At 45.2% G+C, this 13,673-nt stretch overlaps 1 pseudogene; it reads left to right on the top strand.

Annotated features, from left to right (window-relative positions):
- Positions 1–1,604: 1,604 nt before the first annotated feature.
- LOC115657039 lies at positions 1,605–11,527 on the top strand (annotated as a pseudogene).
- The last annotated feature ends 2,146 nt before the right edge of the window (positions 11,528–13,673 follow it).

Below are 13,673 nucleotides of genomic sequence, written 5' to 3'. Positions count from 1 at the left end.
CACCAGATAAGTCTGCTCAATGGTCTGCGGGGAGATGTTGGATGGGATGGGAACTGAGTTACTGCAGAGAATTCCTTCTTGGGTGCTGGCTGGTGAGTCTTGCCCACATGCTCAGGGTTTAGCTGATCACCATATTTGGGGTCGGGAAGGAATTTTCCTCCAGGGCGGATTGGCAGGGGCCCTGGAGGTTTTTCGCCTTCCTCTGCAGCGTGGGGCATGGGTCGCTTGCTGGTGGATTCTCTGCAGTTTGAAGTCTTCAAACCAGTTTTGAGGATTTCAATAACTCAGTCCTGGATTAGGGGTTGTATAAAAGTGGATGGGTAGGGTTCTGTGGCCTGCCTTGTGCAGGAGGTCAGACTAGATGATCATATTGGTCCCTTCTGACCTATGAGTCTATGAGTCTATGATTACCTGACTGCCTTGTAGGCTAGAGGTGGCGAGCTGCAGCCTTCCTCGTTGGCGCAGCGAAGAAGGGCGCAGGGTGCTAGAAGAAGAGGGCGCAACTTTACCGGACCCCCCCGCGCAATGGAGAAGGGCGCAGTGTGCTTGAGGTAGAAGGCGCAGCTGTACCAGACCATCCCGCGCAATGGAGAAGGGGGCAGGGCGCTAAGGGAAGAAGGCGCAGTTGTACCAGACCCCTGCGCAATGGAGAAGGGCTCAGGGCGCTGAGGGAAGAAGGCGCAGCTCTACCAGGCCCTCCCTGCGCAATGGAGAAGGGCGCAGGGCGCTAGAGGAAGAGGGCGCAGCTGTACCAGACCCTGGCGCAATGGAGAAGGGCGCAGGGTGCTAAGGGAAGAAGGCGCAGCTCTACCAGACCCCCGTGCAATGGAGAAGGGCGCAGGGCGCTGAGGGAAGAAGGTGCAGCTGTACCAGACCCTCGTGCAATGGAGAAGGGCGCAGGGCGCTGAGGGAAGAAGGCGCAGCTGTACCAGACCCTCGTGCAATGGAGAAGGGCGCAGGGCGCTGAGGGAAGAAGGCGCAGCTCTACCAGACCCCCCCATGCAATGGAGAAGGGCGCAGGGCGCTGAGGGAAGAAGGCACAGCTGTACCAGACCCCCCCCCCCCGCGCAATGGAGAAGAGTGCAGGGCGCTAGAGGAAGAGGGCGCAGCTGTACCAGACCCCCACGCAATGGAGAAGGGTGCAGGGCGCTGAGGGGAGAAGGTGCAGCTGTACCAGACCCCCGCACAATGGAGAAGGGCGCAGGGCGCTAAGGGAAGAAGGCGCAGCTCTACCAGACCCCTTCCCCCGCGCAATGGAGAAGGGCACAGGGCGCTGAGGGAAGAAGGTGCAGCTGTACCGGACCCCCCCCCGCGCAATGAAAAAGGGCGCAGGGCGCTAAGAGAAGAAGGCACAGCTGTACCAGACTCCCCCCTGCGCAATGAAAAAGGGCGCAGGGCGCTAAGGGAAGAAGGCGCAGCTGTACCAGACCCCCCCCCGCGCAATGAAAAAAGGCGCAGGGCGCTAAGGGAAGAAGGTGCAGTGGTACCAGACCCCCCCCCGCATGATGGAGAAGGGTACAGGGCGCTAGAGGAAGAGGGCGCGGCTGTACCAGACTCCCACGCAAGGGAGAAGGGCGCAGGGGGGAGCAGGCAGCGCCACAGACATGAGGCCGGTCCTGGCAGAGCGGAGCCTCAACCTCACTAACCCCAACCGGGTTTGGGGTTCCGGCAACCTGAGCTTGGAGGGGCCGCCGCTGGGCTGGGTGGCTGGGGGCCTGGGGCGCATGGGGCACAGCTGGTGACCGTGTGTCTGGGCATCATCCTGGTGCTGGGCTGCCTGAACAACCTGCTGGTACGGCTTCGCCAACGCCCTCTTTGGTAGGTGTGGCTGCCCAGCTCCCGCTAGTACCGAGAGGAGGAAACAGCCCTGCCGCAGCCCACAGGGGCAGTGCCCGGGCTGAGTCACACTTCCTCTTCTAGGGCGCTGGCAGCACAGTGCTGATGGGGACAGAGGCCCTGGGTTCCTTGGGGTAAGGATCCCCACCTTGCATGCAGCCACCTCCCGAGTCAGAGCAGAAATATACAGACTGGCAGGGAAAGCAGTGTGTGCTTCCACCCACTGGAAAACCTGGCCCCAGAGACCTGTTAGGACAAGACAACTAGGCCCTCTTGCTAGTGCTGGATTATTCTGTCTTCTAGGCCAAGATTTTCAAACAAGAGTGTCTACATTTGGGTTCCTAAATCCATAATTAGGCATCTAAATAAAAGTTTGGGCTGATGTTTCAGAGATGCCCAGCATGCAGAACTCCTTTGAATTTCAGGGCAGTTTGTAAGTGTGCAACACCTCTGCATATCAAGCCTCTTTTACATATGGGTGTAGGAGAGGGACTGAAGGCACCTAACCTTGGAAGTGTTGCCTCTAGTGTTTTGTGGAGGGTCTGATTAATAACAGAGAACAAACTGTCTTGGTTGCCTGTGGTTTGGGGATGGAGAAGGTGAAGTGGAAGGCCGGTGTTGCTGAGTGTGCCCTGTGTGTTGGTTTCCAAAGAAGAGTCTGGTTGCTATGGGTTTTAGTAAATCACCATTGTCTACAAGGTTTCTTTTAAATCCTTGCATGTCGGACCATAGTTCTGGGCACTTCTCCAGCATTGTTGAGTGGCAGAGGTGTGAAACTTTACCTCCATCATCAAGAGAGGGCTCTTTCCGCTTATCTGTCGCTTGCCCAGTAGAGTTCCTTATGGGATGAAACTGTATATGCCTGGTCTTGCTCAAAGAGGAGTTGTTTTTGGGAAGTTTTAAGTTTTAAGACCTGCGTCTTTTGAACTTAAAACAAGCAGGAAGAATGCTCTTTGCTTTAACAAAAAATTCTACCATGCATGTTATCCTGGCAATGCTTTGCTAGACACATCATCTATAGATGTTCCGAGTTTTAGGTGACCAAGGAGTTTTAGGGCCGCCTCGACTAAATGTATATAACTGGAGCCCACTCATCCTGTCAGTTGACGTCAGTATGGATTATGGGCACAAATGAAGGGCTAAGCAGGCACCAGATTCTTCTGCCTGTAATTTACTGTTATCACTGGCTCACAGGCCAATCACACTTACTAATATTGATATTTATTTGTATTGCGTAAGTGCCTACAGGGGAGACTAGCACATGGCTCTCACACTTCTGTGCACTCCAGCCCCCTTTCCTCCCGGCAATCACCCATTAACCCTTATCACTTCACCCAGACTCATTCACCTTTGACCTAGTTCCCTGATACTTCACATTCACTCCAGCTGTTGGAAGAGTCCTTCCATGCCATCTACCAAATATCAAAATCCTCTGTGAAACTGAATTACTTTTCTCCACCCAGCTCTCTTACAGAGGCCTGCATTAAAAATGGCAGCATTTGCTAATAGCTACCACCTAGTGGTACCAAAGCTAGCACAGTTTCCCCCTTTACTTAGGGTTTGTTTACATGGGGAAATAGACCAGAATGGCTGTTTTGTGGTTGCTCCCCAAGGGGATACTATATTCTGGAATAAATCACTTTATTTAAGACAAATTAGCGTGCTTCCAAAGCAAAGCAATTATTCTGGAATAGAGTATCCACATGGGGAGCTATCTGCAATAGCTATTTGGGTCAATTTCCTCATATAGATAAGCTGTAATAACTGTGACCACTAATATAGCTATGAGTTATGCAGATTTGGGATTTTATAGCTAAAACAAACACATGGGAACAATGCAGAGATGGTCAATATGGGTGATGGTCTACAGCAGGGGTTCTCAAACTTCATTACACTGCAACCGCCTTCTGACAACAAAAATTACTACAGGACCCCAGGAGGGGGGACTGAAGCTTGAGTCCACCCACACTCCACCACCCCAGGTGTGGGCAGGGCAAAGCCAAAGCCCCACTGCCCCAGGCTGGGGGGCCAAAGCCCAAGCCCAAGGGCTTCAGCCCCAGGCAGGGTGCCTGAAACCTTAGCCCTGCCAACCGGGGCTGAAGCCCTCTGGTTTGGGCTTTAGCTTTAGCTCCGGACCCCAGCAAGTCTAAGCCAGTGACCCACTTTGGGGTCCCGACCCACAGTTTGAGAACTGCTGTTCTGTAGTCAGTGGGAGTTTCACATTGACCTCTGTGGAGGCAGGATCAGCCCCATGGTCTGTCAACAGAAATAAACAAGCGATCAGCAGAAAGTGGTGCTGCCAGGAGCAGCTGGGGACTGATATTTTTATATCCAGATGCATTTTACTGCAGCCATTCTGATAGGGGTTTTTTTTTTTGTTTTTTTCGCTCTCGCAGCAGGATATTTGTTTGAAATTAAAAATCTCAGATTTATTGCACGACCATTTCAAATGCCTGATCCTGCAGCTGTTCCCTTCAGTGAGAAGTGAGTACTCATGAGAGGAAGGGCATCAGGACCGGACCCAAGGGTTTCAACTGGCTGGCAGGTCAGAATCTGTGCACTTTCCATCTATCCCTACCCTGTGTGCTTGCTTCTCTCCCAGTGGGAGAATCTGGAAAAGCCAACTGTGCCTATACTGAGCAGTAGCTCAGACAGACTCATGGGGAGAATCCTGCAGGGCCAAAGTCAGCAAGAGTTGACATGTACCTGCAGTGGGAGTCATGACTGAGTAAGGGCTGCAAGACTTGACTCCATGGGAATAACCCCCTTCATCTTTCTGACTCACTAACATCATGCCCATCTCTTTCCCTGCAGGCATTGTCTCTCTGATTTCCCTTTCCATCCTCTCGTACGAACGCTACATCACAGTGCTCAGGAGGCGCATGAAAGTGAACGTGTCCAGCTACCAGAAATCCTGGCTCTTTATTGCAGGGTCTTGGTTATACTCCTTGTTTTGAACTTTGCCTCCTTTGTAAGGCCCAGGCACCACATGCTCAGTAGCAAGGCACTCCAGGTCTCCTAACAATATCTCTTACATCATATGCCTCTTTATCTTCTGCCTTATATTGCCTCTTCTGACAATGATCTATTGTTATGGGAAAATACTGAGAGCAATCCAAATGGTAAGTATCTTCTCTAGCTGCTCTAACATATGGTGGTTGTAACTGCATTCTTCTTTTCTCTGTACTGAATGGGGATATTCTTAGAGTTCTGCCTGTTGCAGGACATGTGATATCCATGTCTGCCTATCAGGAATGAAATCTGCCATAAAGCAATACGCGGGGAGCTATGATCCTGCTCCCACTGAAGTCAATGGGTGTTTTGACAGTGATGCCAAATGCTGAACTTATTGTGGTAGTTCTGGGAGGCTCCATCAGGGAATGGCACGCTCCTTTATGTAAATAAATGTAATAGAAAGATGATCCCCGTGCCAAAGAGCCCATAGTCTGAGTCAGCCTCAATCTACTTTAGTTGTGGTTTGCAGCTATTGGTCTAGATTCACTGTCTGCTCCTAGACTCAACACAGCTCTAAATCCAGTTTAACTGGTCAGGGAAACTGCTGTGTATCTCTGGAGCACAGATGGGAGAGCTAGCAATAAAGACTGTATAGAACACAACAAATATCTACCAGATTATGGAAAGTGAGGGTAATGACTATTATTATGTAGTTAACACATTTCTTGCTGCAGTAGCCAGGTGCTCCTAGGTACTGGGTAGCTCAGGTATTTGCTGTTCACAGGACCTAGTGGATTGCATTGTTGCACATCAGGCAACATGTTATTACATGTGCAACAGTCTACTGTGACATGCTTTGGACAATTCAAGGCTCTGGTCATAAGTAGCTGTAATTGAGTGAGCACATGTGCAGTGTTAAAAGTAGGGATTTTATTTTCACAAAGCTGTGAATGACTCTGTTCACTAGGGCAAGTTATATGTGCTAGGAGCTTTTCAAAGTTAGTGGGGAGACAGTCCCTGCTTTGAAGAGTGCACAGCAAAAAGTGATCAGCAGAAAGTGGTGCCTCCAGAAGCAGTATGGGACTGGTATTGTTATATCCAGATGTATTTTACTGCATTTGACTCTTCTGTTTCCCCCATCTTTAAAATGGGAATTCAGTGTCGCCAACTCTCATGATAAAATTGCAGTCTTGCAATATTTGGTGGCTTTCTTAAAGCCTCAGCTCATGGAGTCATGTTGTAACAGGAGAATCTCAGCTTTCATTTTTTTAAAAGTAGGTTTCTACCTCATGGTTTCAGAGAATATCTTGAAAACTTGAACCATAATGGCTCAAAAACCAGAAGACAAATAAAAAGAATCCCAACTGTATTATTTTTAACAATCCCATGATTTTTTGGGGAGTTTGATTTATGATTTTTGAAAGTTTGGGATTGGCAATACTGATCCTTGGTAAAGTTCTTTGAGATCTACAGATGAGACCACTGTATAAAAGCCAAGTGCTGTTACATGTGTGCATAGTTAATATTTTGTTAGCACTGTATGTGCACACAAACACATACATCAGTAAGGGACTTTAATGTCCTTTTGTTTCTTAGTACTTATACAATACAAGGTCCTGCCACAGGATAGGGGGCTGGACTTGATGGCCTCTTGAGGTCTCTTCCAGCTCTATATTTCTATGAATATACACAGTAACGGCTCCAAAAGAGAGTACTCAGTTATCGGCTTCTTTAAAAAGTCAATGAGCTAAATTCTGCATTTACTTGAATAGAGTTGCATAGGGTGTAAGACAACACAGAACTGGGCTCCTAATCCTGGTGTAATTACATAAACTGTAATTAACAAGTCAGTCTAACATGGCAGCTCCCAAACACCTTGACATAGCAATTTATTTAAACTTCCTTTACACACAAATCTATGTTTAAGGCTATAACATAGGCCAACAAATGCCATAAGATATAGAGTTCAGGATGATAAACCATGTTTATCTCATATGAGGCCTGATCTAAAACTCACTGAAGTCCACGTGACAAGTATCTAGTGACTTCAGTAAGTTTTGGATCAGGCGCTAGTGTTGCTAAGTATTGTACTATGCATGACATCAGTGCACAGATACCATGGTGACAGGTGTATTACAAGTACTTGGCATGTTGTGTAGCACCTACATGCATCTACTGACAGCTCTGGATCTACATCCAGTTGCTGGTTTGACTGATAGTATTTACTTCCCTGGAGCAACATTTTTTGTTTGCTAAAAGGAGGGGCTGAGCAGGGGCTACAATCAGGGCTCAGTTGAAGAGCTCGGTATAAAACACTTTGCCAGAGTACTAAAATAAGAAGAATGCATTTTTAAAAATCAGATGTGTCTGTCAACCTCTGATTTCAGAAGTGTCACCTGCATATGACACACTGCCTCATGCAGCTCCTCCTGGCATTTACACTAAATCTGACTCTACAAGGACATATCCTCAGTGCGGGACAGGTGTATTGGATTAGGACCTAACATACAACAAGTCAGATCCATAGCAGTTTAGAAATGATGTTAGATCATCGATCGATTCACAAATACATGTATTTTGATGCCTCTGTTTTAGTCATGACCCAGAGCTGCTAGGCTGACTTTATGAATACTTCAGGAATTTGTTATTACTAAATGTATCGAGGTGCTACACTGTTGAACTGGCTTGTGAGAAATACAAGAACTCTTCAGTAATATTGGAAAATGCATCCCTAAAAGATTATGCAACCTGGACAAAGTGTCTCACTACATATGTAGAATTCTGGCCTCTTTCTCGAGGACACTTACCTCTGGAATCATTTTATGAATGAATCATGGAGGTATTTTTAGCATCTTGAATTGTGGTGTTGCTTTGAGTTCCAGTGGCAGACAGTTATGTAAGAAATCATTCCCCATGGCTTTTAAAATGTGCAAAGAACTAGAGACGTGATATGAACACCAGTAGTTCACACATTCCTAGCAGAACGCTCAAAAAGAGAACACAAATTCACAGAAATCCTCTAAGCTAACCTGTCTTTTATTTTATGCATGTTTAATTCACTGAAGATGAAGTTGTATATATAGGCTGATGTGGAGGAACAGCAGTGGGATGGGAGACTCCACTGGAAAGTGCTGTCTAAAAATTGATGGTGTATGTGATGCTAAGGAAAGACAGGACAAAAAATGGGCTAGAATGCTTATTTGTGATATTTCTTTGTATTTGTTTTTGAATGTGCTGGGCATAGTAAACTATATTTTTGCTCATCTGTGTGATGAGGTCACCTATTTAACAGTTCTAAACTGTACTCTAGTAATGTTCATTAACTACTGTCATTGGCCTGGCTCAGCCAATCACAACTCAGTTTTATATAATTCACATGATGGCATCAGAGAGGCAGTGCGATCTGTTTGGTTAGAATTCAGGAGGAGGCTCCAAGAGCTGCTAAAGCCTAATCCCAGCTCTGAAATGTACCTTCCCTGCCACCTTAATCAAATCTTAAAAATTCTGTGTTCACCCATCTCTCGAGTGGGGATAATGGGGTAGACATTCCAAGTCACAAATAGCACTTAGGTGTCTGAGTTCCACTGACTTTCAATGACAACTGCCTCACCCTATTGTACTTTCTTTCCCATGTCATAAGGATTTGTGGGGATTGAATGATATTTGTTCACTGCTTTGAATATGTAAATGTGAGCTATTGATTTATTTATTAACATGCAATAAAATGGTGCACACAGCTACCTAGTTAGCAATACATTTCCAAACTGATACCATAATCTAGCTGATAGCTGCTCTGTTCATCTGCAAACTGGAATGCGCAGATCTTCATTGTTTAAGCAAAGTGGTAGGTTGACCTAAGTGTAGAAAAAGAGGAAAACTGTGCATTTGACAGTTACACAAGGGCAGTGGGCAGCTATCCAAGCCAGATCTATTAAGCTAAATCTATGCGTTAGTAATCCTTCAGATTTGGCTAGTCCCTTTCAAAGCTAGCATCTTAATAAGTCTAATTTAAGGGGGGGATGCTGGGTGCAGAAAAGCTCTTGTTAGGCATTAACACAGAAATGTTTCCAGATGCCATCAGCACTGTTATGTAAGTCAGAGCCTTGATGGCCGCACAACATCCCATTTGGATGGAAGGGTCTTGCCATTATTGAGCTCACACAGAGTTGGAATTAACAGGAAACACTAAACAAACACAATGGGCAGATCTTCAGCTGGTATAAATCAGTGCAGCTCTTTTGAAGTCAATGGACCCAGTCTTGCAAACCCATGCTGATGTGAATAGTTCCTTTGAAGCCAAAGGGTCTAATTCATTGAATATGTTTTTTCAAGACAGTCCTAGAGAGATATTGAAATACGCCTGTAACAAATGATATCCAAATTTGGCCCTTCTCCAGCCATATATAACCCTAATAGGATTTGCACTTAGAACCTGTACTGCCAAAGCAGGTTCCCTATGCATTTAGCCAAAGAGATAGTTCAGGTATTTAGAGCAAAATTGTACACCAAAACAGGCTTATCCTATTCCAGTAGAGGTCACTGTTTACATGTATTCTGTGCTAAATTTGGATGTATATGTTCTTGGCTTGTTACACCCTGGGATAAGGAAAAAATGGCACAGATAAATGGACTTCTTTTATACAAAAAATTTTGTGTTCCTCATATGAGTAGGAATATTAGTGACAGAATAGCTGTGCCATTGCAAATATCAGGATAGTTACATGACAAAATCATTTGCATGTGTCACATAATCCTTCAGCATCTATAAACTTGTTAAATTTAGGACTGAAATAACCCCCACTCCTGAGTTTCATAAAACTACTTTATTTTAGCAGGTTTCTCAGTTTAATATGACAATGGTTCAGAAGAGGGAACGCCACATACTTTTTATGGTGGTATCCATGGTTACCTGCTACCTCCTCTGCTGGATGCCATATGGGATAGTATCTTTGATTGCAATATTTGGCAAGCCAGGAATAATCACTCCAACAGTAAGCATTGTCCCATCCATTTTGGCAAAGACTAGCACATTTGTTAATCCTGTTCTCTGTGTGCTCTTGAACAAACAGGTAAGAATTTCACGTTGTTTGTATTTATTCTGGAATACAATTGCTCCTTCATATTAGATTTGTGATCAGTAAGTGCTATTGTTAAAATATATGTAACAACTTTGTATGGGGACCTGTCTGAAATGAGTTGGGGTGTCTCAGTCCCTTTCTAGTGGACCATTACAACACCCAGTCTTATAGCTGGGCTTCCTTAGAAAAGTGATAAAAGTTGGCAGTGATAGATTTGTAACTTGTGCTTCTCTGGAATGGTGACATTTTCCAGCCCTAGCTCTTCTTGTCCTTACATCAATGTTCTCTTTCATACAGGGCTTTCTTTAGGCACCTTCTTTGATTACATTAACAAAGTTCTGGTCAAGGGTCAACCAAATTCTGAGCTGGCATCCTGACTTGTAGCCTAAATTCAGTGTTAGTGATGAGGTTCTATTACTAAAGTAAACTGGTCTCTTTGGTTTTAATTTGGTTTGGGTGGTTTTGTATGTGGGTTTCTTTTTCTTCAGCAAACGGCCCATTCTTGTTGCTATCATCTTTATTTGTGTCAAATATGTAATACTTCAACCAAAGCCTGCCACATTTCCTAGACCACGGGGATTGCTGTTAAAAGAGGGGTGAGGTTCTTTTGAAAGGGGATCTTCAACCCTTGCATCAGAGTCAGAAGCCTAGTGAATGGGATGCAGTAGGATCTGCTCAGTTCTATGTTTATGAAGAGTTCCTCTTGAAGGAAGTAGATCCTAAAAACAAGCAACCTATATTCTCTCCTTGTGCTTCATGTGGAGCTAAGCTATAGCTTGATAATGAAGTCTGAACAGAAGATCAGTCAAAATAAAGGGAAATCCATCCTTAAAGCTGTATATCTATGAGCAAAGTTGAAAAATTCTAGTAGGGAGGCAGGGATTGTCTTGGGGTCTGCATTTGGTTTTCCATTGTGTGTAGTGGCGTATTGTTCCTCCACAGTGACTCCTCTTTCCCTTTTATAGCCGGTTTCATTACCCCATCACCTCCTGCACTCTGGAGGGTGTTGGTTTTGAAACAGTCCACATTTTGTCAGCTGATTTGGGTAGCAAAGCTGTGATTAAAAAGGGGACGGCCCTCATATTGGCTGACAGTAGGGACTAAACTGGGGACTTCCAGAGCTAAAATCATGGGGCTCTACATCTTGAGTTAAAAAGATGGGCTATGTAAGTGGGGGACTGTAACACAGTTGTGTTCTCAGTGGGTGGCACATGGAGTGGGACCTGTAATACACATTGACGAGTGGGTTACATTAACAGGCTTCTCGGCCAGTTCCTCAGATTTATTATGCACAGGATAAAGTGCAGGGAGCTAGTAATAATATGAAGTTTATTATTCCTCTCTCAGGTTTGTGTGACGTGATCCTTAAGGGGCTGCTCGAGACTATGTTCTTAGCATACGCTCTCCTGAATTTCAGTTTTTCAATTTTTCTTCTTCTTTAGTTCTACAGGTGTTTTATCACTGTAGTAAAAGGTGGACCGTTCCCTCAGCGTACTGAAAACATACTCAATTCAAAAGAGAGCCAAAACTTTGAGACAGCTGGCCAGATAATGGAGATTCCCCTGTCTCAAACACCGGCGGATGAAAGGCAAAGCAAAAATAACACTCAATGCTCTTCAAAAAACCAAAAGACTCTTGTGGTTAATTACAAAGTTTAGATCAAAAAGCTGCTTTTACAACCCTCCATTCAACTTCTATGTTGGCCCAGCAATGAAAGAATGTCCCAATTCCCAATAGAAATGAACAATAGGATGAACATAGAAGACATCACCGAGGCCCATGGGACTCCCACTACTCAACGACGTTAGGTTTATGTCTGCCAAGAAGAATAAGATGCAATACAGATCACAGCTGGAGATTGTCAGCTAGCAGCCTTTCACACTTCAGCATACATGCCCTAAATCTTACACATTTAAGAATACCACATGTATGCAAGCTACTGGAATAGACTTCAGTGTTGCCGGTAATACAAACATTACTGGCAAAGAAACATTTCTACCTAGAAACATCAACAAAACGTTTGTGACCCTCTTAATTCTGAAGTAATGGTTGTTCTGTAATGGTTTTTTCTATATCATTTCTGGAATGGTAGATGACCTGTTATTGCCATCAGAAGCTCTGATTCACTAGCACTAAAATCATCTTTCCTGGAAATACCTCTTCTGGGCCAGTGACACTGCAGCATGGTGAACCGAGAGAAATACCTGTGTTATCTATGCTACCTAGTCACAGAGCGAGAAACAGGCTCCTAAAATCCCTTTCTATCTTTATTTCTAGAGTTTTTGTCTCTAGTCACCTAGCAGCATTTTGTTCATGAACATGTACAAAAATGCTAGACCCCAAGGCCTGAAATCCTAACATGGGGAGCTGCTCGAGCACTGGTTTATCAGCCCCTCAAATCACAATTCTTAGTGTCAATGCAGAAATGCAAATTGTTTTAAGCAAAATGACTGTGACTCCACTATAACAATTGCTTAATTGAACCATCCAGCTTTGTGTGGTAGAGCTTCAAAAGTATCAGATACTGTTTTGTTGGTTTAATGTTTTTATCCTCCTCTGCCAGTCAAGAAATATGCTGATCTGAAGTCTGCCTGATATTGCCTGTGTTATGATAAGCTACTCTGATCTCTTCTGGCCTTAAAGTCCAGGAAACAGTAAAGAATGGTTTGTTTCACATTATTTTGCACAGCTTAATTGTCAAAATGCCAATGGTGTGCTTGGCCCCTGTACATGCAGGACAGTACCTGCCCTAAGGAGCTAACCATCTCTGGCTCTTTCTATGCTAGAGCTTTTGCTAACATTTCCTTCCGTTGCTCCCAGCTGCACAATTCCACAGGTGGTAGCAAGAGTGAGAGTGCTAGAAGAGACAGTGCAGTTGCTGGCATTTAAAGCATTGTGTCAGGTAGCTCTGTGGCCACCTGAAGTCTGTATTAGGGCTGCAATGGCTGGAGCTGAACCGGCAGTCACTGTGGTGGGGAAATTTGAGCAAAGGCTTGCCAATGTAGATGCTCGCTAAATGCCAAGGCTGCTTGCACTGCCCTCCAGTCAAACCTGGTCCTGTATGTTTTTGGACTTGGGTGCAGTAAAGGACGTTCCAACTCAGGAATAGGGTGAACATTAGCAGAAAAGTTTCACTCTTTATTCCACAAGCTTAAAATTACCATTGTTTCCTTCCCATTTAGTTTTGTTTGGGAGAAGTGCTAAATAAATTACTGTCCCACATCTGTCAAAGTGGGTATTCACCCACGGAAGCTTATGCTCCAATATATCTGTTAGTGTATAATGTGCCACAGGACTCTTTGTCGCTTTTTGCAGATCCAGACTAACGTGGCTACCCCTCTGATACTTGTCCCACTATTGTTCCCCCGGCTCCAGTTGTGTGTGTGAGCTACTTGATATCCAGCTGATATCAAGGCTGCTGTTTGAACCGCAAAGGCTATATAAAGTCTCAGACTCTCACTATTCTGGTAAAAGTGTAACACTGCAAGTGTAACATGGTCCTTCTGTCTCCCCCATTCCTGTTTGTGAATAAGGTACAATCTTGCCTAGATGAAGGAGAGTTCATCCAGCTGGACTTCTCGCCTCCTGCCCTCTGTTAGCACCTAGGGTCCTCTCTACCCATCCCACTCTCCTTTCCCTCCCTGTAGGGCAGAGGTCCAGCCTGGTACCCCAGAACACCAGCTATCCTTCCCCAGAACCAAGGATGGGCAGTCATGCCTCCAGACAGCTAGCTCCACCAGTTTGTCTGCCCCAGCTATCTCGCCTTGTAACAAACACAGCCAGCATTGTCCTATTCCCATTCCC

This window comes from Gopherus evgoodei, chromosome 9, assembly GCF_007399415.2.
Source record: "Gopherus evgoodei ecotype Sinaloan lineage chromosome 9, rGopEvg1_v1.p, whole genome shotgun sequence".
Lineage (NCBI taxonomy): Eukaryota > Metazoa > Chordata > Testudines > Testudinidae > Gopherus > Gopherus evgoodei.
Note: the sequence above shows the minus strand (reverse complement) of the source record. Positions and strands in the feature narration are given on the sequence as shown.